Source organism: Triticum aestivum, chromosome 1A, assembly GCF_018294505.1.
Source record: "Triticum aestivum cultivar Chinese Spring chromosome 1A, IWGSC CS RefSeq v2.1, whole genome shotgun sequence".
NCBI lineage: Eukaryota > Viridiplantae > Streptophyta > Magnoliopsida > Poales > Poaceae > Triticum > Triticum aestivum.
Genome location: NC_057794.1, coordinates 414,427,274 through 414,446,208, shown reverse-complemented (window position 1 = coordinate 414,446,208; position 18,935 = coordinate 414,427,274). Strand labels below are relative to the sequence as shown.

Sequence of the window (18,935 nt, the reverse complement as noted above, 5' to 3'; positions counted from 1 at the left end):
ATGGACCCGAAGGTCTGTGGTAAACTACTCACACATCATCGGAGAGGCTATGGTGTTGATGTAGAAGCCCTCCGTGATCGATTCCCGCTCCGGCAGAGCGCCGGAAAAGGCCCCAAGATGGGATCTCACGGGTACAGAAGGTTGCGGCGGTGGAAATAGGGTTTCATGGTGCCCTGGATGTTTTTGTGGTATATGGGTATATATAGGAGGAATAAGTACGTCGGTGGAGCTGTGAGGGGGCCGCGAGGGTGGGGAGGTAGGCGCGCCTCCCTGCCTCGTGGCCTCCTCGCTTCTTTCTTGATGTCCACTCCAAGTCTCCTGGATCACGTTTGTTCCAAAAATAACTCTCCCGAAGGTTTCATTCCGTTTGATATTCCTTTTCTGCGAAACACTGAAATAGGCAAAAAAACAACAATTTGCACTAGGCTTTGGTTAGTAGGTTAGTCCCAAAAATAATATAAAAAGGTATATTAAAGCCCATTAAACATCCAAAACATATAATATAACAGCATGGAACAATCAAAAATTATAGATACGTTGGAGACGTATCAGAAAGTGTTCCAGTGTTTGGCATTTTCGGACAGATGAAATGGAGGGGGACGGTTGCATGTTCTCTATGCTAGGGATGTGCGGCAGACAAACAGAGTGCGTAACCGGATTCATCTTGTCGTTCTGAGCAACTTTCATGTACAATGTTTTTTCATCCGAGTTACGGATTATTTTATATGATTTTCTGAAGTTTTATCTATTTTCCGTAATTATTATTTTATTCAAAATTAATAGGCAAAATGCTATGGGTAACCAGCCCTGTGTACACAGAATGTACACAGAGGCTGACATGTGGGCCAGGGGGACCCAGTTGACCAGTCAAAGTTTGATTGGTCAACAGGGGGTGGGGCCCCTGTCATACACATAGTAGTTAATTAACATGTTAACTACTGTTAAGTTAATTAAGCAAACTTTTAATTAAGTTAATTAATTGATTAATTTTATTATTCTTTGAAATCCTTTTTTAACAAAACAAGGCGCGTGGGCCCCGGCTGCTAGTGGCCCATGAGGCCAACCAGGGCGGGCGCTATCGGGCGCGGCTGCCATGCGTGGGCGTCGGACCCAGGTAGCATTGGGCGGCATCGCGAGGCAGAGGCCAAGCCCCGGGGGCGCCAGGCGCAGGGCGGCGAAGTGAGCAGCGGGGCGCCGACTGCCGGAGGGCACAGTGGGGCGCGAAGGCGAAGCAGGGGCGGCCACGGTGGCTTGGTGATGGAGACGGGGCGACAAGCAGGAAGCAGCGGGGCGTCAGAGGCAGGATGCGCGAGCGGCGAGGGCGCGGGAACGGCGGTGGAACAGCAACAGCGGTGGCGGGCTCGGCGACAGGTGCAGGCGGCGAGTGATACCTCTCCAACGTATCTATAATTTATGAAGTATTCATGCTATTATATTATCCATCTTAGATGTTTAATGGGCCTTTATATGTTGTTTTATATGATTTTTGGGACTAACCTATTAACCTAGAGCCCAATGCCAGTTTATGTTTTTTCCTTGTTCTTGAGTATCGCAGAAAATGAAAATCAAATGGAGTCCAATTGACCTGAAATTTCATGGAGATTGTGTTTGGACCAGAAGAAGCCCACGGAGTACCGGAGATGGACCAGAGGAGTCCCAAGGCCACCACGAGGGTGGGGGATGCTCCCTACCCCCTAGGCGCGCCCCCTATCTCGTGGCCGCCTCGGGACCCCCCCTGACTTGTTCCAAACTCCAACACCTCTTATATATACCCAAACTTCCAAAAAGAAACCTAGATCGGGAATTCCGCCGCCGCAAGCCTCCAAAGCCACGAAAAACCAATCTAGACCCATTCCGGCACCCTGCCGGAGAGAGGATCCATCACCGGTGACCATCTTCATCATCCTGGCGCTCTCCATGATGAGGAGGGAGTAGTTCACCCTCGGGGCTGAGGGTATGACCAATAGCTATGTGTTTGATCTCTCTCTCTCTCTCGTGTTCTTGATTCGGTACGATCTTGATGTATCACGAGTGAGGAAGTCCTGGATTAGGGGGTGTTCGGATAGCCGGACTATACCTTCGGCCGGACTCCTGGACTATGAAGATACAAGATTGAAGACTTCGTCCCGTGTCCGGAAGGGACTTTCCTTGGCGTGGAAGGCAAGTTTGGCGATACGGATATGTAGATCTCCTACCATTGTAACCAACTTTGTGTAACCCTAACCCTCTCCGGTGTCTATATAAACCGGAGGGTTTTAGTCCGTAGGACAACATACACAACAACAATCATACCATAGGCTAGCTTCTAGGGTTTAGCCTCTCCGATCTCGTGGTAGATCTACTCTTGTACTACCCATATCATCAATATTCATCAAGCAGGACGTAGGGTTTTACCTCCATCGAGAGGGCCCAAACCTGGGTAAACTTCGTGTCCCTTGCCTGCTGTTACCATCCGGCCTAGACGCACAGTTCGGGACCCCCTACCCGAGATCCGCCGGTTTTGACACCGACATTGGTGCTTTCATTGAGAGTTCCTCTGTGTCGTCGCCGTCAGGCTTGATGGCTCCTACGATCATCGATAGTGATGCGGTCCAGGGTGAAACTTGTCTCCCCGGACAGATCTCTGTCTTCGGTGGCTTTGCACTGCGGGCCAATTCACTTGGCCATCTGGAGCAGATCGAAAGCTATGCCCCTGGCCGTCAGGTCAGATTTGGAAGTTTAAACTACACGGCTGACATCCGCGGGGACTTGATCTTCGACGGATTCGAGCCACTGCCGAGCGTGCCGCACTACCACGACGAGCATGAGCTAGCTCTGCCGCCTAACGGTGCCCTGAAGGCCACACCCGCATCGGCTTTGACCCTTAATTCAGAGCCAACCGCGCCGATCAAGGATGGGTGGTTGGACGCCACCTCGGGGGCTGCGATCCTAACAGTGATCGAGCTGAACACCAGCCCTGCACTCCACGAGACTCATGATTCCAAGGAGCCGGACTCCTCTCCAGACTCCGAACCATTCGCGCCTCTGTCGATCGAATCCGATTGGGCGCCGATCATGGAGTTTACTGCTGTGGACATCTTTCAGCACTCGCCCTTTGGCGATATTATAAAATCACTAAAGTCTCTCTCTTTATCAGGAGAGCCCTGGCCAAACTACGGTCAGCAAGATTGGGATGCGGACAATGAAGAAATTCAAAGCCCACCCACCACCCACTTTGTAGCCACTGTCAACGATTTAACCGACATGCTCGACTTCTACTCCGAAGACATCGACGGTATGGCCGCCGATGAAGGAGACGATGAAGAACCAGCGCCTATTGGGCCCTGGAACGCCACCTCGTCATATGATGTATACATGGTGGACGCACCAAAAGATGACGACGAGGAGCGGAAGGACGCACCGAAGGCTTGTTCCCTCGAAAAGCAGTCAAAGCGGCGACGCAAGCGCCGCCCTAAATCCCGCCTCGACAGAAATAGCGATCACACAGACCCAGCGCTGGAGCAGGGCGAACCGCTGCCGGACAACGGCAATCTGGATAACCAAACCGAACAAACAAATCCTATCAAGGATAATGGTCTGGACGACATAACGCTGGACAGACACCCAGAGCAGCAGACTGCCCGTAAAAGGCTTGTTGCCACCGCGAGGAGTCTAAAAAAGCAGAAGCAAAGGCTCAAGGCCACGCAAGACACACTCCAAATCAGATGGAGTAAAATACTCAACACTGCAGCAAGGTACGGCGACAATCGCCCCTCCAAGAGCTACCCAAAGCGGAAGCTGCTACCCGAATTCGATGAGGAGGCCGCAGAACCCCCACAACCAAATATCAAAGCAGCCACCTGGTCGGATAGACGACCCCTCTACCAACACAGAGCGGCATACAATGCCGCTCACAATACAATACGCGACCCATGCGAGGGCTCGCACCCAAAGGACAGCGCAACAAGATCCATCTATGGACCACGCAAGCGTGCCCCAGCATACAATGCAACACAACAAACATCCGAACAACGCGGTACACCCAGCTACAGGGGTGCCGCACACCCCCTATGTTTCACCGATGAGGTGCTAGACCACGAATTTCCAGAGGGATTCAAGCCCGTAAACATAGAGGCATACGACGGAACAACAGACCCTAGGGTCTGAATTGAGGACTACATCCTTCATATCCATATGGCTCGAGGAGATGATCTCCACGCCATCAAGTACCTACCCCTCAAGCTCAAAGGGCCAGCTTGTCACTGGCTCAAAGGCCTCCCCGAAAGCTCCATTGGAAGTTGGGAAGAGCTCGAAGACGCCTTTCGGGCAAATTTTCAAGGGACTTATGTCCGACCTTCGGATGCGGACGATTTGAGTCATATAACTCAACAGCCCGGAGAGTCAGCCCGGAGAGTCAGCCCAAAAGCTTTGGAACAGGTTTCTTACTAAAAAGAACCAGATTGTCGACTGTCCGGACGCCGAAGCCTTGGCAGCTTTCAAGCATAGCGTCCGTGACGAATGGCTCGCCAGACACCTCGGCCAAAATAAGCCGAGAACGATGGCCGCATTAACAAACCTCATGACCCGCTTTTGCGCGGGTGAGGACAGCTGGCTAGCCAGATGCAGCACCATCGACCCCAGTACATCTGAAGTTAGAGATGGAAACGGGAAATCATGGCGCAACAGCAATAACAAACGCCAGAATAAAGAAGACAGCATGAAGGGCACGACAGTAAATGCCGGATTCAAAAGCTCTCGGTCAGGTCAAAAGCCGCCCCCTAAAGGCACCAGGGACGAATTGTCCAGCCTCAACAAAATTCTGGACCAAGTATGTCAGATTCATAGTACCCCTGGTAAACCTGCTAATCATACCCACAGAGAATGTTGGGTCTTCAAGCAGTCCGGCAAGCTCAACGCCGTACACAAGGGGGAGGATACACCAAGTGAAGACGAGTACGGGCCCCCCAAGCAAGACATGGGGGAACAAAAGAAATTTCCACCAGAAGTCAAAACAGTAAACGTGTTACACGTAATCAAGGGAAAAAACAACGCGGCACTCCTAGGAAAATATACCCAAGCGCCTGTCACCATGAAGTCCTGCCACTGGTCATCTCAACCGATCACTTTCGACCATCGCGATTACTCAGCAAGTATCCGACACGCAGGATGGGCTACCTTGGTATTAGACCCAGTAATTGGCGGATATCACTTCACAAGAGTCTTGATGGACGGCGGCAGTAGCCTAAACCTAATATATCAGGATACAATCCGCGGGATGGGGTTAGACCCAACACAAAATCGCCATAGCAATACTACCTTTAAAGGAGTAACACCAGGCCCAGGGGCTCATTGTACGGGCTCCCTCCTACTACAAGTTATATTCGGCTCCCCCGATAACTTCCATCGCAAGCATTTAACTTTCCACATCGCTCCGTTTCAAAGTGGCTATCAAGCACTGCTCGGACGCGAAGCTTTCGCTCGCTTTAATGCAATAGCACACTACGCCTCCCTCACACTCAAGATGCCCGGTCCACGTGGCATCATTACAGTGCATGGAAATATCAAGCGATCTCTGCGCACCGAAGAGAGTGAGGCTGCCTTGGCAGCCGCACACTAAAGGCGCTCGGACAAGCGAAAGCATCCAATAGGTTGTCAAGACCTCAGATACAACTAATCGAGTCCGACGCCGCTACTTATACCGAATAAATGGTCACACCCCTATTTGTCAATACAAGGGGCTCAACACGCGCAGACGAGTGGCAATTTCTTCTCATCTTGAATTATACATGGTTTCTTTAACAAACTATCCTTTTGCACGACAACTTTTTCACCTAAATTCCTCTCTTTTACAGACGATCATCGTGCCACACCCGTCCAGGATACGGCACAACGGAGACACAGGCGCAGACGTGCAGCAGGGACCCGCTCCAAGGATTCTTTTTAGATTAAGACCCTGCGTAAACCTTTTTTACTGTCTCTTGTTGATACATATCCACCATTGAGAAGGATGCTGACGTCTTGGCATGTGGCCATGCCAGAACAATGCACGTACCTGGACACAAGGGACTTCTTACAAAGGCCATTATTTAGGCCCGATTTATACCACAAAGACCGAATACCTTAGGGAGTGTTCGGCGTCGCGAGTTTGGCCCTATATGCATCAGCTCCGAATCATTGTCTTTGGTCAAATGTTGGGTTTGCCCGGCTCCTGTGTTTTGGTGCCTTACGTTCTGCTTTACCGGCTAAGGTAGCACCAAGAGAACTACTGCGATTGTGCCCTGGTTCATCCGGATGAGCACCTCAGTAGAGAAAGCCGAAAACTGACTGTCATGATATAGCGTGAGACTGGTCAACCACTCGATGACCTGTTGGAATGTTAGAATTCCTCCGCCTTGACGAAGGGTTGTTTTCCAGCCAGGCATGTATGCACCCCGGGATCGGGAAAGTGCGGAGCCACCAGGGGCTATTTAGTAGCCCCACTGTCAAACTCCTATGGCTAAGTGAAAGTGCTAAAGCATTATAGTCCGGTTGCCTCGCTCGCTCCGCTATCACCTCCTTAATAGGACCAAGACGTTGGGTTAAGTGTGAATGCGTGTTTTTGCGAGCACCTCCGCATTATATGCGTGAGGGTTGAAGCCGACGGCTGCAATCTTTCAGGTTATACACATGTATACATAAACGGCCGCCCAGGAGGCATCATATTACTTTCAGGCAAAAGTATAAAAATTTATAAAAGCATGTCGCTTACAATGAGATTACATATCACTCAAACATAATATTTTTTGAGCATTGGGTCTCTATCAAACGAGCACCCTCAAGAACTTCTTCAAAGTAGTGCTCAGCAGCCCTTCGACCTATGGCCGAATCTCGCGCTGCAACAGTGGTAGCATCCATCTCCGCCCAGTATGCTTTAACACGGGCAAAGGACATCCATGCGCCCTCTATGCATGCCGACCTCTTCATCGCATTAATGCGCGGCACCATGTCAAGGAACTGCTGCACCAAGCTGAAATAGCTGTTCGGTTTTGACCTTTCCGGCCATAGCTGATCCACAATAGACCTCATGGAGAGTCCGGACAACCTATTTAGTTCGGCCCATTCGGCTAATTGGTCAGTCAATGAAAGAGGACGCTCGGGAGAATGAAATTGTCTCCAAAACAGCTGGTCTACTTCATGGTCCGTCTGACCCTGGAAATACTTGGCCGCATCGGCAGCGCTCGCCGCCAAATCCATATATACATCCTCCAAACTCCACAGCCGATCCAGAGGGGCATACCGTGGATCTCCGAACTTCCTCCGCAACATAAAGGATCCCGGCTTCCCGCAGCTCCTCCTTCTTTGCCCTCATAGCAGAGCGGAGGTCCTTTTTCGTCGCAGCAGCCTTCTCAAGGTCCGATGCCTTCGCTTGGTTTTCCTTTTCAAGAACTCGGCAACGATCAGCGGCGGCTTTTAATTCTATGGCCATCTTGTCCATCTTGTCTCGGCTCTCGCCATGCGCGGCCTTCTCGGCTTGCAACTCTTCGGCCGCCTTCAAAGCAGCCACATTACCCAACCTCGCCTGTTCCTTGGCTCGGGCAAGTTCTGCCCGCAAGGCTTTAACAGTGGCAGCTCCATCTGTAGTCACAACATATTAAAGATACTGGCATCATGCTGCTCTTCCTATGTGGCGTTTACCAGATAATGACACTTACCCTGTGCCTCGTCAAGCCTTTTGTTAATAAGCTCGATGTCGGCGTCTGCCGCATCCAACTGCCATTCTAAATGGGCAAACTCGCTAGTCCGGCTAGCCATCGGAGCTTCCATCACCTGCACATAGAGGCAGTATGGTTATTACATGGGAATATGATCCTCTGTTTGTCGTCGTTTCTGACGACAACCAGAGTCTCAGGGCCTACTATCTACACAGGGCACACCTAGCATGTGCAGGACTATCATACATTCTTTTACGTACCTCAAAGCCTGTCAGTAGACTCATAAAAGCTTCATGCAATCCGCTTTCGGCGGACGATATTCTCTCTATCACCATATTCACCAGCACACATTGTTCATCTGAGATGGCCACTCACCCCACCAACTCCCTCAAAACATCCGATCGCACACTAGACGGTGCCGGACTCCTTTGTCTGCTCTCTTCAGGAGCCGGGCACTGGGAGCTTCGGGGGTCAATGGGATTATCTTCTGGCCTCACTGGACTCGGAGAGGCCCTCCGTGACGACACTTCAGGGTCGCCCGCTTCCGGAGCGGAGGAGTCTGGAGGAGGCGTTTCGCTCTCCATCATCTCTGGAAGAAGATCCCCCGAAGACGAGCTCATTTGAGAGGGGCTAAGGCCCGAACTGCAAAGACATATGCGGTGGTTATTTTCTCAGAAGAAAAAGATGGCATATCTGTACTATTAAAGTATTTCAGGTCACTTACGACTCGCGGGAGAATTGATCCCCCCGCGGACTTTGTGCGGCAACAGCGCCCCTCAAGGTAGGACCCTCTGTGGGAGACTTCTTCTCCCGTTTGGAAGCTTCAGCTTCCGAATCCCCAGGCGCAGTCCTTTTCCTCTTCTGGTCGTCTTCCTTCATGGAGACGCTCGCTCCCTCGGTTAGAATGGACAGCGTTGGGGGCCCGCGTCCGCCCGTATTATCCTCCACAGTATCTTCCTCCAAGGGCTCCGGGCAAGGTGCGGTCTGGAGCATCTTTTCCAATACCGGATTTTCCAAACCCTCAGGGAGGGGGGCCGAACACTGAATCAACTTCGCCTTTGTTAGCCAGTCCTAGTCAAAAAGCGAACCCTCAGAAATAACTTCGTAACAAAGGAGAGATAGTATGTTCGGCCGAAAGATGCCTTACCTGTTCGGCGGCGCGGTTACTACTCAGGCCCACGTCCTCGGTGATTTCCGGACACTCCACCTGAGGCCCGAAGAATGACTTGTACATCTCCTCATGCGTCAGGCCGAGAAAATTTTGAATGAGACGCGGTCCCTCGGGATTGAACTCCCACAGGCGAAGAGGCCGGCGTTTGCAAGGCTGGACTTGACGAACCAGCATAACTTGTATTACTGCAACCAAACTGAAATCTCCATTGAAGAGATCTCAAATGCGGCTTTGCAGTATAGGCACGTCCTTGGCTGGACCCCAGCTTAGACCTCTGCTGATCCATGACATCAGTTGTGGTGGAGGGCCCGAGCGGAAAACAGGGGCGGCCGCCCACTTGGCACTTCTAGGAGCCGTGATGTAGAATCACTCCTGTTGCCACAATTCAGACACCTCTGGGATGGAACCTTTGGGCCACGGAGCTCCCCCGTCATCTTGCGTATTGAGGCACCTCCACACGCTGCATGTTGCCCCTCGATCATCTTCGGCTTTACTTCAAAGGTCTTGAGCCATAGGCAAAAGTGAGGGGTAACCCGGAGGAAGGCCTCACACACGACAATGAATGTCGTGATATGAAGAAAGCAGTCCGGAGCTAGATCATGGAAGTCTAGCCCATAATAAAACATCAAACCCCTGACAAAAGGATCCAGAGCAAGGCCTAGACCTCGGAGGAAGTGGGAAACGAACACGACGTTTTTGTTGGGTTCGGGGGTGGGGACGGCCTGCCCTTGGGGAGGCAGCCGATGCAAGATCTCGTCGGTCAGATATCTGGCCTCCCTCAACATTTTGATGTCTTCCTCTGTGAAGGAGGAAGGCACCCATCGGCCTTGAAGGCTAGATCCGGACATGACTGATGGTTCGGAGCACCTGACCTGAACTTTGGGCGTTTGAGCTTGAGGTGGGGGGAGGATTCGATTGAGCACGGGAGGGAAAAATAAAAGCCTTGTCCCTTTATAAAGAGGGTGAATATCAAGCGTCCTCTCCGTGTCCGTTTGGACTTGCCTATAATCTAGGAGTCCTAGAAGCGGTTGGGTTATCCACGCCCGTATTAATGAGAATCCCGGAATAAGGGGACACTATCTCTGCTTTAACGAGACGTGCCAAGGAAACCGCCTCGCATGACGCACTGAGGTGGGATAATAAAATGACTCGGATAAAGGCTTGGCCGTGGTGTGTCACACTATGGAATACGTCAGCAGATTAGATTTGTGTAAATATTATTCTCTCTATGGGAATATGTGGAAACTTATTTTGCAGAGCCGGACACTATCTTTGTGTTCAAAATCTTCTATGAAGTACTTGGAGGAGGAACCCGCCTTGCAATGCCGAAGACAATCTGCACGCCGGACTCGTCGTCATTGAAGCCTGGTTCAGGGGCTACTAAGGGAGTCCTGGATTAGGGGGTGTTCGGATAGCCGGACTATACCTTTGGCCGGACTCCTGGACTATGAAGATACAAGATTGAAGACTGCGTCCCGTGTCCGGAAGGGACTTTCCTTGGCGTGGAAGGCAAGCTTGGCGATACGGATATGTAGATCTCCTACCATTGTAACCGACTTTGTGTAACCCTAACCCTCTCCGGTGTCTATATAAACTGGAGGGTTTTAGTCCGTAGGACAACATACACAACAACAATCATACCATAGGCTAGCTTCTAGGGTTTAGCCTCTCCGATCTCGTGGTAGATCTACTTTTGTACTACCCATATCATCAATATAATCAAGCAGGACGTAGGGTTTTACCTCCATCGAGAGGGCCCGAACCTGGGTAAACTTTGTGTCCCTTGCCTCCTGTTACCATCCGGCCTAGACGCACAGTTCGGGACCCCCTACCCGAGATCCGCCGGTTTTGACACCGACAACGAGCTTTGCTATTATAGTTGGATCTTATGATGTTTCTCCCCCTCTAATCTCTTGTAAGGGATTGAGTTTTCCCTTTGAAGTTATCTTATCAAATTGAGTCTTTAAGGATTTGAGAACACTTGATGTATGTCTTGCATGTGTTTATCTGTGGTGACAATGGGATATTCACGTGATCCACTTGATGTATGTTTTGGTGATCAACTTGCGAGTTCCGTGACCTTGTGAACTTATGCATAGGGGTTGGCGCACGTTTTCGTCTTGACTCTCCGGTAGAAACTTTGGGGCACTCTTTGAAGTTCTTTGTGTTGGTTGAATAGATGAATCTGAGATTGGGTGATGCATATCATATAATTATACCCATGGATACTTGAGGTGACATTGGAGTATCTAGGTGACATTAGGGTTTTGGTTGATATGTGTCTTAAGGAGTTATTCTAGTACGAACTCTAGGATAGATTGAACGGAAAGAATAGCCTCGTGTTATTTTACTACGGACTCTTGAATAGATCGATCAGAAAGAATAACTTTGAGGTGGTTTTGTACCCTACAATAATCTCTTCTTCGTTTGTTCTCCGCTATTAGTGACATTGGAGTGACTCTTTGTTGCATGTTGAGGGATAGTCATATGATCCAATTATGTTATTATTGTTGAGAGAATTTGCACTAGCGAAAGTATGAACCCTAGGCCCTGTTTCCTACCATTGCAATACCGTTTACGCTCACTTTTACCACTTGCTACCTTGCTGTTTTTATATTTTCAAATTACAAAAACCTATATCTACCATCCATATTGCACTTGTATCACCATCTCTTCGCCGAACTAGTGCACCTATACAATTTACTATTGTATTGGGTGTGTTGGGGACACAAGAGACTCTTTGGTATTTGGTTGTAGGGTTGTTTGAGAGAGACCATCTTCATCCTACGCCTCCCACGGTTTGATAAATCTTAGGTCATCCACTTGAGGGAAATTTGCTACTGTCGTAGAAACCTCTACACCTGGAGGCCCAACAACTTCTACAACAAGAAGGTTGTGTAGTAGACATCAGCGAGCAAGGCGTGGCCAGGGGTCCCGGGTGCGGCGACGGGCGCCGACGGCGAGTGCGCCAAGGGGGAAACGGGACGCGGCGAGGTCAAGGGGTGGCCAGGGTGCGACATTGCATGCGCGGGCACGGGCGCGGGGGAATGGTGGGCGCGCGGCGGCAGTGGCGAGGCCACAAGCGGGCTAGGCACGGGCTGCTCTAGGGAGCTGCGACTAGGAGGCCGCGTGAGGGGGGCACAGGGGAGCGCCAAGGCGGCGACAACTATGACGTCCTACGGCGGTGGACTCGGTCGGGGCAGTGGGAAATCGATGGAGGGCTCACAAGGGGTTCGACGGAGAGCGCAGGGAGGCGGCGAGGTGGGTGGCCGGCGGGCGGCGTCACGTGAGGCGACGGGCGGCGTCGCGAGGTGGCCGACAGAGGACGGCGGTCCGGCGTGGTGGAGGAAGGTGAGGACGGGCGGTGGCGTCCAATGACGGTGGTGCAGCAGCGGCGTCGGCGCGCCGGGCGGCGATGTGGGAGCGACGAGCGCGGGCTCCCCCCGGATCCAAACGGGTGAGGTAGAGAGAGGTTCGGGGGATGTGTTCCTGTAGTGTCGGTGGTGTTTTGTTTTTGTTTTTGGGCTAGGGTGTGGGGTGGGTTAAGTAGCGTGTAGGTGGGCTTCAGCCCAGTTGGGCCAGGGGCTTTGCCCTAATTTTATTTTCTTTTGTATTTTGCTTTTCTTTTAAAACCTTCTTGTTTTCTATTTAGTTTATTTTATTTTTAGTTTTATAAAATGAAACACTAGCCCCTAAATCAACATTAGTAATTATTCCACTGCCACAATAATTTGGCACATAAAATAAAATAGTTGTAATTGTTTTTTATTCTTCTAATCATTTAAATAATTATTTAGCCCCTGTTTCATTTATTTTGGGGCATCAAAAACACATTATAAAATATTGGTTTCAACATGACAAATAACCAGAGAGTATTTGCCACACATTGAACATTTTAGTTTGAATGTTTGAAAACTTTTGCCATTTGACTTGATTTTGAATTTTGAATTCGAACGAAGTTGAATTAACGTGAGATTAACAACAGTGTCTTTGGTGACGTGGAATCATTAGTAGAGTTTACTGTAGCATGATTACCTGGGCATCACAATTACGAGAAAACCGAGCATAAAAATTCTGGATAATAATTTCTCTTGAGAGCTCATAATTAAGGCATGAATATAACATTGACTTAAGCCTCTCCAAGATAGAGCGATACTTTCTTCTTCACGAGACCAAAAATTATATATATATATATATATATATATATATATATATATATATTAAGTCTATTATGATAACACTCTTTAAAATCTTATTCTAATAATACCGAGCTTATTTTGCTAACACCCGTCGCACTGCGAAAACTACTAGGAAAACGACCGCCCAACCTTAACCGAACTCCATCTACCAGAAAAAAGTCCCCACCTAGCCGCCTTCTTCCTCGGTTCCTCTCACTCCCCACGACCTTCTGTTGCCCCACCCCCACCACCTCCACCTTCCTCCCGCCCCACCCCCGACCTCCACTGCCTTCTGCCGCCGGGGCCGCCAAGCGCCTTGCCGCCGTCCGACCCAGCCACCTCCAACACCTAGCGCAACCAGCGCCGCCGCTCAACCACCAGCATCTGCGCGTGCCGCTGTCCACACCAACCTGCGCGCCGCCGCCGCTCTGTTCATCACCACCCAAGGCGACCCGGCTACCTCCAACTGTCGCCGCCCTGCCGAATCCGGTGAGATCCGGCCGCTCGGGTGACCCGGCTACCTCCAACCGCCGCTGCCCTGCCGGATCCGGCGAGATCCGGCCGCCCCGCCATGGCTCGCCCCCTACCCCGACGACCTCCTACTACGTCAGTGCGCCATGGCTCGGCCACGACCTCCCTGCTGCGCCGCTGTGGTCGGCCCCGACCCCCATGGATCGGCTGCCCCCGCACCTTTCTCCTACTGACAGGCGGCGGACGCCCCTCCCTCCCCTCCCGAGCCTCCCTGCTGCTGGATCCAGTGCGTGCTGTTATGCGCTCCTCCATCTAGTGCAGTGCCCGCGCTGCTGGCGTGGAGTGCTCACGGATCTGGCATGCAGTGCAGTGCGCCCCCGACACTTGGTCACGCGTTCTGCTGTTCGTTTCTCGCAGGCGTGCAGCTCGTCCCCCGCGCGGCGTGCAGCTCTACTCTGCCTCGATGGAACTGCGCCTCCACCTAGTGTTTGTTCAGTTTTGTTTCCACCTCATGGCCACAAGTGCAGGTTCTCTCGGTTGCAGCTCGGTTGGGTCGTCGCTGAAGTATGGAGGCACTTGAGAAGTTTAGAACCATTAGCAACCATAGAATCTTCAGTTTTGCAGTGAAGTCTGTAGTGTAGTGCAGTTAACTACTGGGGAACAACACCGGCAAGGCGTGCAAAAAAATAGGACGACAGGCAGCGACGTAGCCGTGCAGCTCGCTGGTCATGGTGCGCGATTCTGGCTGTGCCGACAAGCAGTACATGGCCACGCCTGCGTCCTAGTGGTGCAGTCCGGTGTCCGCGGAACATGCAGCTCGCTACCTCATTGCACGCGGTTCCGGCGGCGTGGGAAAGCAGTACAAGGCCGCGCCCGTGTCTGAGTGGTGCAGCTCGGTGCTCTTGTCCGTGCAGTTTGCTGTTGTATTCGACAACAATGGCAACAAAAGCTTGGTCCCCGATGAGCTCCTTGGACATCTCCCTGTTTTGTTTCTTGCCTGAGTTATCATCTTCAGTTTTTTAGATTTGATGCTCACATACTCTATTAACGCCATCCATCATTTTTATGCCTATGTTTTCTGCAGCTAGACTAGGAACATATGGAACCGATTGCATCTTGTTGATAGAAAAGAGGTAATAATACAAGGAGTTCTTCAGACTTGGTAGTGTTGTCACCTGAGAAGGGGATGGGAGTTCAGACTAAACATGAACACGATAGGTAGTTGCTCAGTTTCGGAGATTGGATTCAGTTACAGCCACATCAACGATTCAAATGAATTCTCACAAAAGATGTGGAACCCAAGCCTGTATAAAGGTTACGTGCATGCATTGCTAGGCTGCTAGCCCCTTGGACTTGTGAAGCATGGGCCAACTTGTTCGTGGCTAAACTACACTCTTTTGTTTTGTTTAGACTAAGCACACTCTTCTTAGATAATCTGTATTATCAGCCCCACGTCAAGCGCACACACTCTTTTGTTTTCTTTTACTGTTATTCTGTTTGTGCAATTCATGGAAGGGAAGGCATCAAAAGGGGCGTTCGACGGCGAGCTGCTCCCGGCCGACTGCAAGGACAAAGGCTGTGTGCCCTCGCGGGTGCAGTTCGCTCCACTTCTCGATGGGGTTCGCTACCCCCGGTGCTGCAGTGCGCCTCGAGGTTTTCTTCTCCTTGGGTGCGTGAAGGTTTGGCCGTCGTGCGGGCGTGAACATGCAGTTCACCGGGGACCTACAGAAGAAAGAAAATCATTTTATTTATTTTCACTTTTTTCTTGAATGTGCGAGAAAAAAATGTAAAGGTATGTAAAATAGATACAGTCTGTTGGTGCACCTTGCGGCTCACGTGGCTTGTGTTTGAAGTTATTTGTTGTATTTTATTTTTTGACCTGTTTTCTAAAAAGAGTTTGTTGAAAGCATGATGCGGTTTTCAGTGTTAAAAAACCTTGGTGGTTTTCTTTGTAAAAAATGGACCGTGTAGTCTAGATGACTTGAAAAAAAGTCAGAAAATGATGAAAAAATGCATGCAGATTGTTTTTTATTTGAGGCGTGGTTCACATCTTCGGATGCAAACTGCACTCATTCTTGTGCGGCGTCGTGTGTTCAAAAAAAGTGAATTGCGTCGACACTTGCAGTACACTTCGTCCTCCGTGCGGTTCACTACATTCGGCCAAGCAGTTGAGAAGAAACTATAAAAGAAAATGTTAGCAAAATATGCATCGGCACTTGCCGTGCACTTCGTCCTCGCGTGCCGTTCACTACACTCGGCCTGGCAGCTGAGATAAAATATAAAAAGAAAAAAATTAGCAAAAAGTAATAAGAATGCAGTTTCATCTACTCACGTTGCAGTGTAGATTTCAGTCTGAAGCAGTGTGGTTTTCTGTCGGATGAAGTTCACTCATCGATTTGGATGTCGTGAAAAACAAAGTGTCTGCATTTCGGCAATTTTAAAACTGCTCTTAAACCGTAAGAAATTAGAGAGAGTGTTCTACATGAAAAAGTTGTGCTTCATCGATATCTTTCCAACGGCATAACATTTGAATCATTTCGACAATCCGTTTGTAAAAATTTCGCAAAAAACGGCCGCTGCCACTCGTCGTCTGCCGCACGATTTTCAAAAGTAACTTAAAACTGTAAGGAACCTCAAAACCATTTATACATATGAAAGTTGCGCCTTGTCCATAGCTTTCCAACGACATATTACACGCCTCGTTTCGACAAAAGGATAAAAAACTAGAGCAAAAACAGTACTGAAAATTGCAAAAATTTCAAAAAACAGAATTCCGTGATTTAGTAAATTTGAAACTGCTCTTGAACCGTAACGAGTTTGAGAAAATAATAGATATGAAAAATATGCGCCTCGACGATATCTTTCAAACGGCATATCATTTGCCTTATTCCGATGAGCGGTTTAGAAAAAATCACGAAAATACGCTCCCTGCCACTCGTCATCCGCCGCACCATTTTTGGAACTGCTCTTAAACCGAGACGAATCTCGAAAAGTGTTCAATATGACTAAGTTGCGCCTAATCAATAGCTTTTCATTGGTATATTATATGCCTCGTTCCGATAAACGATTCAAAAATTAGAGCGAAAACAGTACCAGAAAAATACTGCGTGCAGTTTTTTTCGACACGAAGTTCACTCGTATGAGTACAGCAGCACACTTGATTCAAACAATGACGTGCACTTGCATTGAGCGTGCAGTGCAGAAGTGTTATCAGAATAACTATTCTGATAATATTATCAAAATAGACCAGCTATATATATATATATATATAGGACAAATTTTATCTACAAGCAATGGTAGTTACCCCCTAGCCGTCTGTCCTCCACGTGTCACTTCTTATCCTAAGCCAAACGGGTTGGTGGATGAGAAAGAATCCAATAGCCGCCAGCTAACAAACATCTAATTAAATAATTAAATAAATGGTGAGAGTTTGTTCAACAACCTGCTACTTCCTTGGCCGGCCGAACGAAACACCATGAACAGATAAGATCTTTTTATAAGTTGAACGTGCTGGCCCAAACATCTCTTGTATTTTTCTTTTTTGAGGAATCACTTGTATACTTCTGGCTCAAGTAAGTAGAACTACATGGTTTGGAAAATACTAGTATATAGTATATTGTTTGGAAAAACAGCATGTAGTATATTGTTTCGAAAATAGTATATCATGGAGTTTGAAAAAAAGTATATTTGGGAGCTATGAATATATAGTTTGTAGCATCGAGTATATGCACGGTGTGAAGTTAAAAGGAGTATACAGTATGGTAGTATGTAGTATGGAGTACACAGTGAAATTGAAAGGGGTATATACAGTATGGTAGTATGTAGTATGGAGTACATAGTGTGGAATTGAAAGGAGTATATCGTATGTGCGGACGAGTATATATAGTTGAAAAACGTGTATTTTGGTGTATGTGCATACTTCCTGTTACAAAAAGCAGTATCTATATATACTTACAGTGGCATATGTTCATTTAATTTGTATGCCCATATATCGTCATGTGCATATGATTTATAGGCATGTGAAATAATCTGTTTTGGAAGACCACAGAAGCATAACCATAGGGTATACTCTTATACGAGTATGTATGTATGTGTGTAATATAATTTTTACATGGTATAGGATAGACTAATTTTCCGATGGAAAAGTAGCTAGGCAGAATATACAAGGAAAACTGCAAGGAAGTATATGTTTTTTCTTAAGGGAACCTCAAGGAAGTATATACTATAACCATAGTTAATGCATTTCAGTGTTAAGTATACCAGCTTGTACATGGATGTGACATATTACATCACCCGTTGCATAAGGGGAGATACGTTTATACGCATCGAAGCAAGAACAAAGTCTTTTTTCCCGCAAAAACAAAAAGATGTGAATACATATACATTCTGAGGGACGCCTTGCTGTTGCTGGCTTGCTGCTCATCGTCAAGTTGAACGACCTGTATCATCGTGGTGGAAGCCAGTGATCAATATGGTGATGATGGCTAAAGAATTGCATGGTCTGCAGCGTCGGAAGGGAGATCTGTTTTGGGACGGAGGTGCGGTTGGGCGGTCGGCTGTACCATAATGCATTCGATCTGTTTCTTAGTGAAGGCGACGTGTGCTCGGCCAGCATATGGATCTGCATACAGCATGAGGGAAAATGAAAAGCATCCAAATCTCCAAATTGATTTTACGAAGGGATTAGATAGACATACTTATACACACATGCATGCAACGGGATAGGAGACGAGGTCGATTCAATATTCCACGGTGGCGGCAGGTGCCGCAAGGTCGCGGACGTCGATGGTGGCGGCAACTTTGGTAGGCGCCACACGTTGGCGGACGATCACGACGGGGGCTGCAGCTGTAGGCATCTGATGGCTACGTCGATGCAAGACATGCCATGGCGGACGACCGAAGAGCGACCTGAGCGACGTCGGAATTCAACAAGACCAACAAAAAAATCAATTAGGATGCTGCATGCAAATCGACTAGAACATCATGCATACCTTTCTTTTCGCGTCATTCGTTGACTCGCCGGTGCACTGATGCATCGTTCTGATCTAATCATAATATAGAGACGACCAAAACGAATGGATGAGCCAAGAAAATTGAGAGGTCAACTAACTAACGTGGAGCAAAGAAAATCCAGTTTTTATCCATCGTGACCCGATAAGGAACGCACGGATCTAAAAGCAATCGGACGGCAGTAAAGATAGAGGTAACTACCACCTAGTGGTAGCATCTATTTTCCCTATATATATATATATATATATATATATATATATATATATATATATATATATATATTTTTCGATCACGATGAACTAGATGCATAGGATAATTTTTTTGGTGGAACTCCAATTTCAATCGATTCCAATTTTGTAACATCCACAATGTGGCTATATCTCCCATGTGTCGGGGCACGACTTAGAGGCATAGCCGCATGGTACTTTTGTCGCA

The 18,935-nt window shown here is 48.7% G+C and overlaps 1 long non-coding RNA gene across 1 annotated transcript; it reads right to left on the bottom strand.

The window, feature by feature from the left end:
* Window positions 1-17,706: 17,706 nt before the first annotated feature.
* Window positions 17,707-18,584, bottom strand: LOC123140807 (uncharacterized). Its single transcript, XR_006470073.1, has 3 exons — window positions 18,482-18,584; window positions 18,188-18,398; window positions 17,707-18,111 (listed from the first exon to the last, which is right to left on the bottom strand). It is a non-coding gene; the product is annotated as an uncharacterized lncRNA (long non-coding RNA).
* Between the last annotated feature and the right edge of the window lie 351 nt (window positions 18,585-18,935).